We start from the raw sequence: 15,439 nt of genomic DNA, 5'->3' as shown, positions 1-15,439 counted from the left end.
CCTTTACATTTGCTGCTTTGGACCACTGATGCCCTCCCTCTGCGTGGCAGGCATCTGAACACTGCCTCTCCTGAGCAGCTTCTCCCAGGGTCCTGTGTGGTCTCCACGGGGAACAGATCCCTCCCATGGGAAATCTGGATTGAACTCTGCAGTCTCCCTCCCCCCTCCCACTGGTGTTGCAGTCTCCCCACCTAGTTAACAGCCTGAGTTGACCTTGTGACATTCTCTGAACCTCCAGAAAAATCACAATTTTGGGCATGTAGAATGATGACTGCCTGATTGACAGCCTTTCCTAAGCTTTGCCAACTCACTGCCATTCCCTTTTTTCTACTCAACAGGCAGATCTACCACCTAAGTACAGGCATAACTGAGGACTAAGGTAACCATGACTGCTTCTTATGGCTGGCCCCAATCTTGCAAGGCATTCTTGAATAGTCCCTATCACTTGACTTTGAGGGGACAAAGGGTGAGGTGATCACTTCTCACCTGAACAATTCCCATCATCACCAACCCCAAAGGTTCTCTCCTTTCTTCCTCCCTAGTCCCCACCTTAATAAACTGGGCGAGGGGGCTGGAAGTGATATGGCAAAGCTCTCTCCTGCCCCTTTTGGGGAATGTCAGCAGCCCTCTTAGATGGGGAGAAATCACTGCTTCTTGGCCTCCACTCTGGACTCTAGTTGCCTATTCTGCAGACACAGGAAAATCACCACGAACAGAGCTTGAAACAGCAAACATTCGTCATCTCCCAGTTTCCATGAGTTGGGAGTCCTGGCACAGCTCAGCAGTCTCCTAAGGCTGTAACTGAGGTGTCAGCTGAGGTGCGTTTCTACCTGGAGTCTTGACTGGGAAGAATCTGCTTCCAAGGCCACTCAGGTTATTGGCAGAATTCATCTCCCTGCAGACCTATGACTGAAGTTTTCTTGCTTGTTGCCAGCCAGGGACCACTCAGCTCCTAGAGCCACCCTCCGTTCCTTGCCATGTGGTCCCCTCCAGAAGCACTCCCACAAATTGGCACATGACTTCTCCAAATCCAGCAGGAGTATCTCTCGCTCCTGTCTGCTAAGGCAGAGTCTTAAACAATATAGTGCCACAATAGGAGTGACTATCACAACTCCTTTGCTACATTTTATTGGCTAGAAGCAAGTCACAGGTTCCATCCATACTCAGTATACAAGAGTGTGGCTCACTGGTGCAACCTTAGGGTGTGTCCACCACACATGGGTTTCCTTCCTTCCTCTCTCCCTGCCTTCTTTCTTCCTTTCTTCCACACATAGATGACCTGCTGTGCAAATCACACTACACTAAGTAAGACAAACATGCTCAAGGCAAGCCTCTTGCCTTGGTGAGTGCAGGTTGCTTTAACAGAATATCACAGACTGGGTGGCTTAAATAACAGACATGTATTTCTCACAATTCTGGAGGCTGGAAGTCTGAGGACAGGGTTCCAGCATGGTCAGGTTCAGGTGAGGCCCTCTCCCTGGTTTTCAGACGGCCACCTTCTCACTGTGTCCTCACACGACGGAAAGCAGAGAGAGCCATCAAGCTCTCACGTCTCTTCTTCTAAGAGAACTGATCTCATTCATGAAGACTCCACCCTAATAACCTAATCATTTCCCAAAGGCCCCACCTCCTAATACCATCACATTGGGAGTTAGGGTTTCAACATATGAATTTGGGGGAGACACAAACATTCAGTGCACAGTACCCCTGTCTTCCAAAAGTTCATACACTAGTGGAAGAGACCGTCCTGTAAACATCTAAGTTGTAGCTTATAATAAATGCTGGCATATTTTTATATACAACGCCCAGCTCAGAATCAGGAGCCCTAATTTTACATGATAAAAGCAGAAAAAGTTCATGGAGGAGATTCCATTTGCATATACTTCTGAAAGAGGAGGAGGAGGAGGCCCTGCAACATTTATACAGTGTTGTACCTATATCAGGCATTCAGCAAATGTGCATTGAATAAAAAGCTAAAGAATGTGAACAAAGAACTAATTTTCCAAATAGCAGAATAAAGGCTTGGGGAAAACACCTGATATCACAGCAATCCCAACATAAAAATTAGTGTAGGGTCACATATTGCACAGGCCTTAAAAACTTGAATGCTTCAAAAATCAGTATCTTCATTCCATACCTAAGAATCAGCCGAGGTGGCCAGAGAGGATGGAACAGAGGACTTTGGTCTCAGAGCCAAGAACAGTGGAAGGATGGGAGCTCAGGGCAAGGGTCGGAGAGGAAGAGGACAGAGCTGTCCGATGGCTTTGCCCAGACAGGTGGTTCTGGACCAGTGAAATGGACAGTCATCTTCTTCCAAAGTTGCTACTTTCTGACAACCTGAATTTTCATACATTACATACTGACACCATAAACTGCTTTTCATATGCCCAAGAAAGACTTTCCTCTATGAGCTAACAAATGAACATTTTGAAGTATTTAATAGTAGTACCCAGCAAGTTCTTTTCTGATAATACCACCACCTTAGGCTGTCTCACCGTGTCTAATGCATAAATATGAATATACTATTGCAAAGATCTTTAAATAAGGTTCTGGGCGGCCCACAGAGGTACCTCTTAGACCCTTGTGTTCCTCTCTCCATTTCAATCATGGTTGCTCTATATCTATATGTTCTACAGACTAGGATCAGGGAAGATTATATTTGAAGAGAGTTCCACTGTTTAATTTGTTTTCAAAAACCAGTTTTATTATATTTTTTCTTTTTTTATGAAAATGAGGAGACATTGGGAAAATAGAACTCTTGGTACAGTGATAGGACACTAAGTATAAAAATATTACAATCAAAATTATGATAGCTATCTTTAAGCACACCCAAAGTGGTAAAACTTTGTTTCAATTCAGTGTTTAATGAACTTAGCATGGGTCGGCCAGACATGTAATTGTCAAGAAAAAGAAATGGAGGACAAACATGTACAAAATATGATTAATAATATCTGGTTGAAGATTGTGACTAAAAATGAAGATGTAATTATAGGAATTTTATAATATTTTAAGCTCGCTGGAATGGAGCCCTCCTCATCGCATGAATATCTATATCTTTCACACATTTGAGGTTAGCACATGCATGTTTTTTGGAATGTGTGTATGCAAAAATAGGAGAATGCCTACAAAAATGTTTTCGTGAAGTCAAGTCATGAGCTAATGACTGTGCCCTGCGTGGTGTGCACCTTGAATATCTTATTCTCAATACATGCAGCATACAACATTCTCATTTATTTTGGTTTCACTTTCACATTCTATATCCATCTTACTTAGATTTACCTTCAATCCAAATCTGCTTCCTTTTGTTCCTAATTCCGGCCTTTGCTTTCACTAAGGATTCTAATCATTTTGCTCAAGTTCTAACAAATCAAGAGAAGCAGCTTAGGGAAACCATGGCAAATGTTTCTTAGTCTGGTCCTGCTCTTTTCCTGTCTCCTTCATTTCAGAGCATTTGAAGTTTAGAGGGTTTCTGGTCATCACAATAACAAACTGCTAAAAAGGCAGGCAGGGCCTTGCTTGATATTAGGAAATAAATGTAATGGAGATCCTCTTGACCTTGGCAGTGACAAAAACTAATATTAAATCAAATAAAGTCACCATGCGGAGGACTAATCTTCCCCTTCAAATACTACAAGAATGAGAAATTTAAGAAACCCTAATGGGCAAGTATTTTGATGGGCAGTGTCTTAAACATCCTTTTGCAGATTTTCACTGTCTTGCTAGTTACCGTCTTGGTGAATTTCTTTGTTTGCTAAATCCTTTCAACAGATAGCCTTTGTTTCTGCAAACGTTTAGCAATTCAACAAACAAGCATAAAACACCTAGCATGAGCAACACACTGTCCTGAGTGCTATGAAAGATATGCAGCTGAGCTTACCTATGAGTTTGTAGCTTGGCAGGAGAACTAATTCATGTATTCTGACAAAAAGTAAAAATATATAAATGCTTGAAAAGAGAAAACCTTGGGGAAAAAAAATCTTCCCAAGGTTTTTTTGGAAAAGGTAACATCTGAGCTGATTTCGAAGGCTTGGTAAGATTCAGACATGCAAAGACGGAGACATCTGTCTTAGTCTGTTCAGGCTGCTATAACAAGAGACCATAGACTGGGTGGTTTAAACAACAAAACATTGTTTCTCACAGTTCTGGAGGCCAGGAAGTCCAGGATCAGGGGGCTGGCAGATTTGGTGTCCGGCAAGGGCCCACTTCCTGGTTCATGGAAGGCCATCCTCTTGTTGCATCCTCAACAAGGGACAAGGGAGCTCTCTGGAGTCTCTTTTATGGGGTCACTAATTCCATTCATGAGGGTGAAGCTTAATCCACTTCCCAAAGGCCCCACCTCCATATACCACCACATTGGGGATTTAGGTTTCAACACATGAATTTGGGGGGCAGGGGAACACTCAGTCTGCTTCAGCATCCCCTGGCAAAGGAACACACGAAAAAATGTACCAAAATGATAAAGTACAAACGGTTCAGAAAATGAAGCCCAGATCTTGGGCTTTAGATACTGAAAGACTCAGTTTCAAATCCTACCTGATTTTGCCAGTTCAAATACCTCGGAAGTCATGAAATACTCTTCTCCGTGACGTTGAAACATGATGTTGAGATACAGACGTGACTTTGGTATGTTGAGGCAGCACATTTTGCCCCGCACTGACCCGTTCTTTCCTCCCCTCCACCACCTAGTTCATACTATGTTTATACTTAGTTACTCAGATACATTAAGCCACCTGCTCAACGGCACATGTGTTTCAGAGCTTGGATTTAAACTGCAATCTCGCTCATTTCAATGTCCCCACTCAGCCAAGATCAGCTGCCTACACCCTTCACCTCCCCCACTAGAATCTGTCTCCTCTAGTTTTAACCATCCTGGGGGCCCAGCGTACACGCATCCCACCCACACCTTGCTAGGCAACCAGCAACATTGGAGAGAAGAAGAAGCACAAGCTTAATTCCACCAAATTGACCTTTGTTCTTATTACTTCTAAGCACCATTTTAAGTAACAAACAAATTCATAGCCACCATACGCATTGCCTGGGTCTATACGTATCACTTGCGTCAATTTATAATAATGCACAGAAAATGCTAACTGAACACCCAATATCTTGGGCACAAAAAACTAAGGAAAAAAAGATATTTCATATTACAAGAATTTACTTTACTATGATACATCAAGATATTTTCAAGCTCCATTTGGGAAATACCTTTCCAGCCCTGGTGGGGAGGAGAAAATGAAGATCCCAATCAAATCACATCCCCTTGCAAATGAGCCATAAGCTACTCCATGTGAAGAAAGTCACCTACAAATATGTGTGAACCCACGAGGGTTGGCCCTTCCTAGAAATCATTAACATGCTCTTTACAACAGCTCTGCAAGGAAGGTTGTGTTCATCTTGCTTACATGTAAGAAGTCTCAGCTCAAGGAGGTTGAGTAATGTGCATAAGGTCACATCACAAATTAGCAGCCAAGCAGGAAGCAGGCATTCAAACCTGGACCTGCTGGACTCTAAATCCTAACTTCTTGTCCCTTTATGGAGCCACCTCCCTAGTGCCAGTCCCTTAGGATTGTCTCTCCCATCCATTCTTCCTTTCTAAACTTTACCCTTGTTCTGCCCTAAAATCTCCAGTATCACCAATAATTAATTATTGAGTGCTTACAATGTGCCACGCCCAGATCTCAGTGATTTACAAGCACAATGTCACTTGATTTTCACAACAGTGTGATGAATGGGCAGAGCTGGTACTCAGAAGGGCCATCCTGATCATTTATAGATTGCCTGCATCCTGCCTGGTCAGTGCTGTGCCAATCAGTTGGTAAATACTTTTAATATCATTTAAGAATATACACTATGACTATGCCTGGCTAACCGATGAGGAAACTGAAGCTTAGAGAGGTGAGAGGTGAAGTGACACATCCAACGTCACAGGGTTGGGAAGTAGCATCTACAAGATTCTAACCCAGGTCACTTTGGTGACAAAGCCCATCCCCACCTCACTCCACACTTCTCTGAGGCCTGTGTCCAGGCCTGTCTCTGAGGCCTATTTGTCCAGGCCTGGATTCAAATAGTCCCTCTGATAACTAATGATCTCTATGAGCCTAATTTTCCTCATCTGTAAAGTGGGCCCATAAGATCCAATTCAAATATTTGTCATGAGGTCTAAATCTAAATAACTTCAGTTACCAGAGGACCTGGCTTGTAACAGGCACTGAATTATTATTATTACTACATTTAAATAATAATTACTATTAATTATTATTATTGATTTGTTGTTATTAAAGAAAAGCCCCTCCAAAAGACATTTAATACCCTCTACAATCTACTAACCTCATTGTTCTCTAATTGTCACCTAACATGTCTACCTGCCCCTACCCCTCACTAATCACATAAATATGAGATGCATTTTCATTCTCTCTGCTTTTGTTTATGCTGATCTTGGGCTGCCTTTCTCATTTATCCATCTAATGTCTAGGCTCAGCTGCAGTGTCAACTTCCAGAAGAAATCTCTTCCAATCCCTCCACCAGGATCAATCATCTTAAACTACCTGTGCGCATTTCTTTTACCTCTCGTGAACAATTTACTTTTTATGGATTTTTATTATTTATTTATTCATCCATCTCCCTTAAGGGTTGGAACCTCTTTGACTCATATCTGCATCCCCCATAGCATCTACCCAAACGTGTGGAAAAGAGGAAAGGAAAGAGGGGTGGTGAGTAGAGAAAGGGGTAGTTGACAGCTGAGCCCAGTGGAAGATAAGAAGGGAGAGTGTCTGGGCAGAGGCCAGGGAGGGTCACCTGGGTATTGCATCACCAATACCCTGGGCATCATGCATCAGGATGAACCTTTCAGGTTCTAGTTTCTCACATGGGCCTTAATTAGCTGAGTGACTTTAATCAAGCTGGTTTACCTCTCTGGGCCTCAGTATTCTTGCTTATAAAATGAAGGAAGTACACTAAATCTCAAGGGGTTCTTCCCACCCTAAATTCTGCGCATCCATGCCCCCCCTCCAGTCACCTTGCCATCGCCACTAAGACTGCAATGACCACACTATGGTGTCACTGCCTGCTTCCTCCATCAAACTCTGAGCTCCCCCAGAAGTACCCTGCACTGGGTCTCCTTAGCTGCTGCCTCCCTTGCACTGAGCCTGGGACCTGGCATTGTTTTGCCGAATGAATGAATGAATGCCCTGAAGGAATGGAGAGTTCTGAAAACCTCAGAGCAAAAGTCTGAGTCCAGGCAGAGCTGGGGTAGCTGTGATTTTAGTGGCTTCTAGTGACAGAATGGGGTGTAAGCAGGATGGCCATATGTCCTAGTCTGCCTGGGACCATTCCAGTGTTCCACCTGCTGTCCCAGTGTAATTATTACAGCATCCCCTTTCACCCTCACAAGTGTCCCCTTCGGATGATAAATCAAATGTTCACCATGGAAATGAGGGAACTCCCTGTTTTGAGTACTGAGCATGTACCAGATGCCTCAATCAGCTCTTTGCACATATAAATCTTCATTAATTCACCCTAAAGCCCTAAGTATTGGTATTATTATCCTCACTTTACAGATAAAGAAATTGAGGCTCAAGAAGTTTATATGAATGGCTGAAAACCTCAAAGCCATTAATAAATAGAGGCTAGATCCACATTCAGGACAGCCTGAATTCAAAGTCCTGTTCCTTCTACTCCGCCACATGGTTGGATCACGGGGTAATTGGGAACCAGGAAGGGTCAAGGTTCTCTGGGCTCGGGGTCAGATTTCTCTCTCTCTTACCTCTCTCGTTACGTTTCCTCAATTCCTAATTTTTCTTTGCTGGGTTTTGTCCCCTCTCCAAACCCCAGAAAGGCCACCGTTTCAGTTGTGGCAGGTGGCATTTCCCTCCTCTTGCCATCACTTTGCCACTGCTACTTCCAAAACTAAGTCTGTGAGAGAGGGCTGTGTTTTGTAACTCCGAGAGAAGGAGTTTCAACCTCTTAGAGCATAATGCGTAGCAGGAGGAGATCGTGGTGCAAGGGAGGGTCGCACACGGCGACTCAGAGGCAGCGCGTGCTCTGTGGCTTCTCCCCCGAGACTGCTGCGGTGGAGAAGGACGTGGGCTTTCTGAGTCCGCCCATCTGTGTTTGAGTGTAGGTCAGCCACCTCCAACTACGTGATGTTGGGCTAATCATTTAACCCCTCACAGCCTCAGTTTCTTCATCTGTAACCACCCATTGCCGCCGGTTGTCACAAAAAGACGTCCTCACTGTTGCTGGTTGAGCAGGACTTACATCTTACGTGTAAGCTTGGGGTCTTACGTGTCCCGATGGAAACTCCGCCCCTCCTTCCATTAAACTGGATCGTATGGGCAAACCCCTATTTCATCCCCCAAGCGTCCTAGGCATCATCCCCCTAGAACTTGGGACCCTTCAACGCACCTCGTCTTCTCCATGCCCCACACCCACTGCCACCCCTCACTCCTCAGTTCCAAGCAGTAGCCTCTCTCGTTTTGCCCCTTCCCCTTCCTTCTACCAATTTATTCTCACTCTGATTCCAGATGGATTTCTTTTAAAGTGCAAATCTATTCATATCACTTGCCTACTTGAAATTCCACAGTCGCTTCCTCTTGCCCTCAGAATCAAGTTCAGACTCCTCCTGGGAGAGAATTACATGGCCAGGGGCTGTCCTGCCCTCTCCCCATCATTTCTTACTCTCCTGCCACAGTGGACTTCTCTTGGTTCCATTAAGGGGCCACGTTACCTCCTGCCTCTGGGCTCTCATGATGCTTTTCTCTGTTCCTAGAATGTTCTACTCCCCTGCCCATCCCCCATCCCACTCACTCACCCACCCCTCACCTAGTTAACTCTTTCTTGTCACTTACATCTTAGCCTGAACCTCACTTTAGGAGATAAGCCTTTACTTAGGGCACATGCCAACCTCAGTCACTCATTTACAGGTAGGTGTCAAAGCCCCTTCTGCTTCTACCCTTGTAAAATTCAGTCCACTCAAAGTGCCTGGTGCAGGGGCTCTCTTCACCTCCAGACTATAAGCCCCACAGGAGCAGGGACCACATCTGACTTGCCTCTCACTACATCCCTACACAGTGGGGACTCAGAGGGGGATCGGAGGCAAGCCAAAAATGTCATTCATTTACTCACTCATTTGTGCAACTCTTTCCATTGTGATGGGTGTGCATTTATCTCCCTTTTTCGTTACCTTTTTTGTGTTACCACCAGAGATTAATCAAGAAGAAGACTGTGCTTTGCAACTCTCAGAGGAACAAGACTCACAAACTCTTTGAGCATAACGCATTTCCAGAGTTGATTTTTGCAGCGTAAGAGGTTGGTGTCTTTTAGATCCTCTGTCCTGAAGCCCGGGGGATATGAAGCCCCTCACTCTGTCCTACACCCCTGCCCAGTGGCAGGATCAGGTGGAGCAGAGAATGACTGCCTACCGAAATCTGAAGGAGAAAGTTGAAGAAAGGAGGAACAGAAGGAAAAATGGCCAAGAGGTTGTGTGAGAGAAGAAAGAGAAAGGGAGAAATTACAAACAGATCCTGAGAGACGAGACTAAATAAACCTTCCCACCTAAAATTGGACTAGATACATCATCTGAACTTCTACCACTTTGTGGATTCTGGATAATTTGAAACATTTATTGCTTAAGCCTGAAATAAAGGATTGATCAATGTTGGCCAAAATCCACTGTACATGCTTGTAAATGGCTGCTGGTTTTGTGTGCAGTCCTCCTGCAGCAAACACTTGTGGCTACCCACCGAAATCCATCTCTTCTTTCTTCCTTAGGAAGAGAATTGAAGCTGGGTGTGTTTCCCTGGCTCCCTCGCAAGCAGCTGTGCATACTAAGTGCATGGTTAAGTTTATACCAATGGGATGTGGTTGGCAACGACACTTGGATTTTCTGTGTCATCTCCAAGCCACTTGCCCTGGAGGTCCTCTATTTTCCTTCACATGAGCTGCATCACAGAGGGACCATACAGACAAGGACAAAGCCCTAAGAAATGGTAAAGTAGTAAGATGAAAGAAAGGAACCTTAGCCCAAGAATGGCCACAGGAAGCTGAGCCAGCACCCTGGCCTGGATTGCTTCCCTCGGGAATGTTAGGTGAGAGTACAATAAACTTCTCTCTTCCTTGGGTCATGGTATTTTGGGGTATCTTCATTATAGCAGGTTAGCCTTTACCCACATTAATAGAGGAGCTTTTCTTCCTCGTCAAAGGTGTAGAACTGGGTTTTCAATGATTGGATTTGTGAAATAGGAAAGAGCTTCCAGAATGTGTATTGTCTCTTAATGGAATATAGCAATTCTAACAGTGCTCTCTAGGGACTTATTCGGCCAGGCAAAGAAATGCACATTAAATACCACACACGTTGAATTTCAATGCATTTGGAGGCTCCTATGAAAATATATGCAAACCTTTTACCTATTTATCTATATAGCTCAGTTGATATGCAAATGCCATTTAAGGCTCAGCTCAATACTGCCTCCTCCAGAAGACTTCTCTGAACTCGTCCTACAGCTCTAATTAGCCTCTCCTTTGTCAGGAGTCCCAAGTTACCAGCTAAGTCTACTCAGAGTAGTATCATAGTGTCTGTGTACAACTTCACTCTTCTGTCAGGTTGCAAGCTGTGTCACCGCTTTGCAGCACTATTCATTTATTGAGTCTCTATTATGTGCCAGGTACTGTGCTGAGTGCTAGAGATAGAGAGATGAATGAGACACACTAGTCCTCAGAGTCTGATGGAGGGAAAGAGACACTTAGGTGAAAAATGACAATACACTTTTGTATTGCCACATGTAGTGTGGCAAGTGCTACTGCGGAATCATGAATCTAGGCAGACAACTCCGGAGTTTGTTCTCTCAACCACTGCAGTCTGATGATTTCCAAATGTTTCTCTCTAGGACAGGCTTGTCTACTGAGGTCAGCTGTCTGCAGCCTCCCTGGGATGATGACACACCCTGACACTTGGGTCCTATCTTTGGGCTTCCCGATGGTCATCAAAACTTCTCAGGGTCAGCCGGGTATGGTGGCTCATGCCTGTAATCCTAGCACTCTGGGAGGCCTAGGTTGGTGGATCTCTCAAGGTCAAGAGTTCGAGACTAGCCTGAGCAAGAGAGAGACCCCATCTCTACTAAAAAAATAGAAAGAAATTAACTGGACAACTAAAAATATATAGAAAAAATTAGCCGGGCATGGTGGCGCACGCCTGTAGTCCCAGCTACTCGGCAGGCTGAGACAGTAGGATTGCTTGAGCCCAAGAGTTTGAGGTTGCTGTGAGCTAGGCTGATGCCACGGCACTCTAGCCTGGGCAACAGAGTGAGACTCTGTTTAAAAAAAAAAAAAAAAAAAAAACTTCTCAGGGTCCAAACTCATCAAATTGTTCATGTTAAATACGTGCAGTTTATTGCATATCAATTGTACCAATAAATCATACCAATAAAGCTGTTTAGAAAAAAGAACTCCCCAGGGAGGAAACTGATGGATGGCCACCAAAAAGTGCATGACCTTGTCTCTGTCCCCAGAGAGCTCTAATTGTGCATCAGAATGTTTTTCATACAGCTGGCTTACGATGGGCTTGAGTTGAGCCTCTGTGGGTAGATGTAGAATCTCCATTATTTGGGCTCTTCCTTGATTCTTATTAAGATTTTTAAATAAGAGTCCTTCTTATGAATTGTCTTTAAGCAAAGAGAAAATTCTTTTAATTGTGGGTCAGAGAAAACCAAAGTCCCAAGAAATGAAATCAAACCTACAAATTCAATTAAAATACAACAAAGAAAGCCACTGGTTACAGAGGGACATGAAGACAATGGAGTCTAATTATATATTTAATTAATTTATTTATTTACTGATTTACATAGCCATTTTGGTGAAATACAGGCTTTAAGGCAGAATCCGGGTATCTGTAAGTGAATCTAGCACAAGGAATGGCGTATCGTAGGGGCCCAACAAATACTTGCTGAATCCAAATTGATTTTCATAAGAGCCCACTCCTCGCCCTCTTATCCCACTGTAATATTAATATGTCCTGTGTTTTTTGAGCTCAAGGCTTAGGCTTTGCTTGAGGCAGCAGAGAGAACAAGGTCAAGGTTAATTAGGAACAGCCAACATTCCCATAATGACAGGATTCAGGACATTTAAGGACAAGTCCTTAGAGTTCATATACTCCAAAGTTCCATGGAAGAAGGAACAGGAGCCTCTAAGGAAACCCAGACACTTGCACAATGTCTCAGGCAGAGCTGGGTAGGGAGGGAAAGAAATCTAATCAGTGAGAACACCCAGGTTTCTTTGGGAACTATAGTTCCTTTCAAAAGTGTAGAATATTTACCTGAACTTTAAGATAAGAGCAAATCAGGAAGCAACACTGCAACTGAACAAACGTCTCCTGCATCCTGTCTCCCAGTTCTTCATTTCTCTTCGCCTATGGGTTTGGCAACAAAAGAACACACGGGACATTGACTATAATCACTTGAGCAATCAGCACGGCATCTCCCCCTGGAAGGAGCTGGGACATGGCCCGCAGAAAAGCCGCCCCTACCCAGCCAAGATTACCCACCGGATCGATGGCATCATTAGCAGGCATGCCCTCAAGCCAGCTGCCCGCCATAAAGCCGACTCTTCACCTGTCTCAGATGGCCCCACATCAGATCCAGAGGGTGACAGTCTAGGAAAAGGGGAGGAGGGCTACAAGCCTGGGCAAGAGGGGGCCTAGGGCCAAAGAGCTGCCAGCTTACTGCACCTGGGAGTCAGTAACTACAGCCAGGCCATGCAAAGGGACTCTCAATTCCAAAGGAAGAGCCCAGACCCTGCCTCCAATGCTGCCTCCGTGGACATCGGCTCTAACCCTACAAGTGCTAGCATGTGCCGTGTCCCCAGCATTGTGGAGAAGGTAAGAACCATCATAGTCATGAGGGGCGTAGCGGTGGTGCTAGGAGCAGCTGTGTGGTGCAGCAGTGTCACCTGCGGGACAGGACAAGACTGAAGAGGTTAGCTGTTTTCCACGCTAAGTAGCTGGAACTTTCTCCTGAGGCAAAGGAGAGCCATGGATGGATTTAAAGCCTGCGAGTTCTCTGGTTTTGTCACATCAGCAGTCTGAAATGTCGGTTCTTGGTGTGCTCTTGGCCGAAGAATAACCAAACACACTGAAAGCAAGGTAAGCACGAAACAAGGTTTATTGAAGAGAGAGAGATAGGATTATAGAGCAAGAGCAAGATATATGTTTATAGAGCAAGAGACATTCGCCACAGACAATGAACTTGTAATAAAAAGGCGTTGGTCATGGTGTGGGGTCTTGTTTTACAGTGTCCTAATCGGGTCTTCCTTGTGGTTTAGATGTCACCATGGAACTACTTTGATGGACAGTTGGTAGGCACATAACTGAGTCTTACTGTGTATGCAGATCTCTTCCATGAGCTTCTCTGAAAGCCCATTTGGGGGGGTGAACTGCAATGTAGATTTAAGCTAATGACATGATAAGTAGCCTTAGGGTGTCCTATGTCACCTTCCAGACCCCGTTGTGCCTGTGCTGTTTAGCCTGCAGGCTAGGGAATCTTCTGCATTCTTTTGCAGTTGGCATTAAGTTCTGATTGGCAGATTTGTAGGGCATTCCCTCCTTCCCCAGATGTAGCAATTGCTCTGGGCACCAGCTTTGTCTCCAGGAGGGGCCAGAGGTCCCTGGCTGTCTACCTAACAGTTTCAGGTGACATCTCCAGGCGCTGTGTAGAGAACAAGTTAACAAAGAGGTTCTCCAAGTGCAGTCAGTCCCCAATCAGAGGCTTCAGTGACACCTAAGGACTTGTTAGAAATGCACATTCTCGGGCCCCACCTCAGACCTAATGAATCAGAATCCGATGGGAGCCCAGAAATCTGCATTTTGTTTTTTTTAATATAATTTTTATTTCAAATTAGTAGGGGGTACAAGTGTTCTTGTTACATGGGTTAATTGTATGATGCTTAAGTCGGGGCTTTCGGTGTGCCCATCACCAGAATAGTGTACATTGTACCAGTAGGTAAGTTTTTACCCCTCACTCCCTCCCACCCTCTTTTCTTCTTGGTTTCCAATGTCCTTTATATCTTTTTGTGCCCCTGTGTACCCATCGTTTAGTTCCCACTTATTAGTGAGAACATGTGGTGTTTGGTTTTCCATTCCTGAGATATTTCACTTAGGATAATGGCCTCCAGTTCCATCCAAGTTGCTGCAAATGACATTATTTCATTCCTTTTTATGGCTGAGTAGTACTCCATAGTATATTACCACATTTTCTTTATCCATTCTTGAATTGATGTGCATTTAGGTCATTTCTACATCTTTGCAATTGTGAATTGTGCTTCAATAAACATTCAAGTACAGGTGTCTTTTTGACATTACTTCTTTTCCTTTGCGTAGATACCAATTAGTGGGATTGTTGAATCAAATGGTAGGTCTTTCAATTCTTTGAGAAATCTTTATACTGTTTCCCACAGAAGTTGTACTAATTTGCAGTCCCACCAACAGTATATAAGCATACCTTTCTCTCTGCATCCACGCCAGCGTCTGTTATTTTTTTATTTTTCCATAATGGCCATTCTGATAGGGGTAAGGTGGTATCTCATCATGGTTTTAATTTGCATTTCCCTGATGATTAGTAATGTTGAGCACTTTTTCATATACCTATTGGTCATTTGTCTATCTTCTTTTGAAAAAACTCTGTTCATGTCTTCTGCCCACTTTTTAATGGGATTGTTTGGTTTTTTTCGTTGCTGATTTGTTTGAGCTCTTTGTAGATTCCAGACATTGGCCCTTTGTCAGATGTACAATTAGTGAATATTTTCTCCCATTCTGTAGGTTGTCTATTTGTTGTTTTTTTCCCTTGCTGTGCAGAAATTTTTTAATTTAATTAAGTCTCATTTGTTTTTGTTGTTTTTGTAAGAAATCAGTGTGTTTTAAAGAGTTTGAGAAGCACCAAGTTAGACACCAGTGTAATTAGCAGGCACACTAATTAGGCCACTGCTGCGGTGACCCTAGAGAGTCCCAAGAAGACCTGCATGTGCGCAGTGGCGGTTCCTGCAAGGGGAGGATGTGAGTTGCATGGGGAGACCAGAGGAGCAAGACTGTGATGGAAGAAGAGGCTCCAAGAAATTGCACAGGTTCCTGGGCTGGTTGGAAGGAGGTACCATTTGCCAAGAGAGGAAACACCAACGGTGGGGCAGAAGGAGAGCGAGTTTGTTGGGGGTAACATGTAAGGGTCTTCCCCTTTCCTTCCTCCCTCCCGTTCCCCAGGCCCTCAATCAGTTTCACCCCTGGGCAGTTCTAGATGACCATGAAGAAGCATGAAGATAGATAGGATCCAGTGTCAGGGTGTGTAGTCATCCCAGGCAGGCTTCAATCAGCTGACCCTCAGAGACAAGCCTGTCCTGGAGATAAACATTTGGGAATCACCAGCAGGTACAATGGTTAAGAAACCAAGCTCTGGAGCTGCCT

The 15,439-nt window shown here is 44.3% G+C and overlaps 1 protein-coding gene across 1 annotated transcript in view; it reads right to left on the bottom strand.

Moving 5' to 3' along the window:
• Nucleotides 1-706: 706 nt before the first annotated feature.
• The window catches only part of QDPR (quinoid dihydropteridine reductase), a 200,746-nt gene continuing 186,013 nt past the window's right edge, over nt 707-15,439 (bottom strand). The window contains exon 8 of the transcript XR_011236170.1: nt 707-718. The gene's annotated coding sequence lies outside the window, so the exon portion shown is untranslated. The remainder of the gene's footprint in view (nt 719-15,439) is intronic.

This window comes from Eulemur rufifrons, chromosome 19 (genome assembly GCF_041146395.1).
Source record: "Eulemur rufifrons isolate Redbay chromosome 19, OSU_ERuf_1, whole genome shotgun sequence".
Taxonomy (NCBI): domain Eukaryota; kingdom Metazoa; phylum Chordata; class Mammalia; order Primates; family Lemuridae; genus Eulemur; species Eulemur rufifrons.
This window is presented reverse-complemented; position numbering and strand designations above follow the sequence as displayed.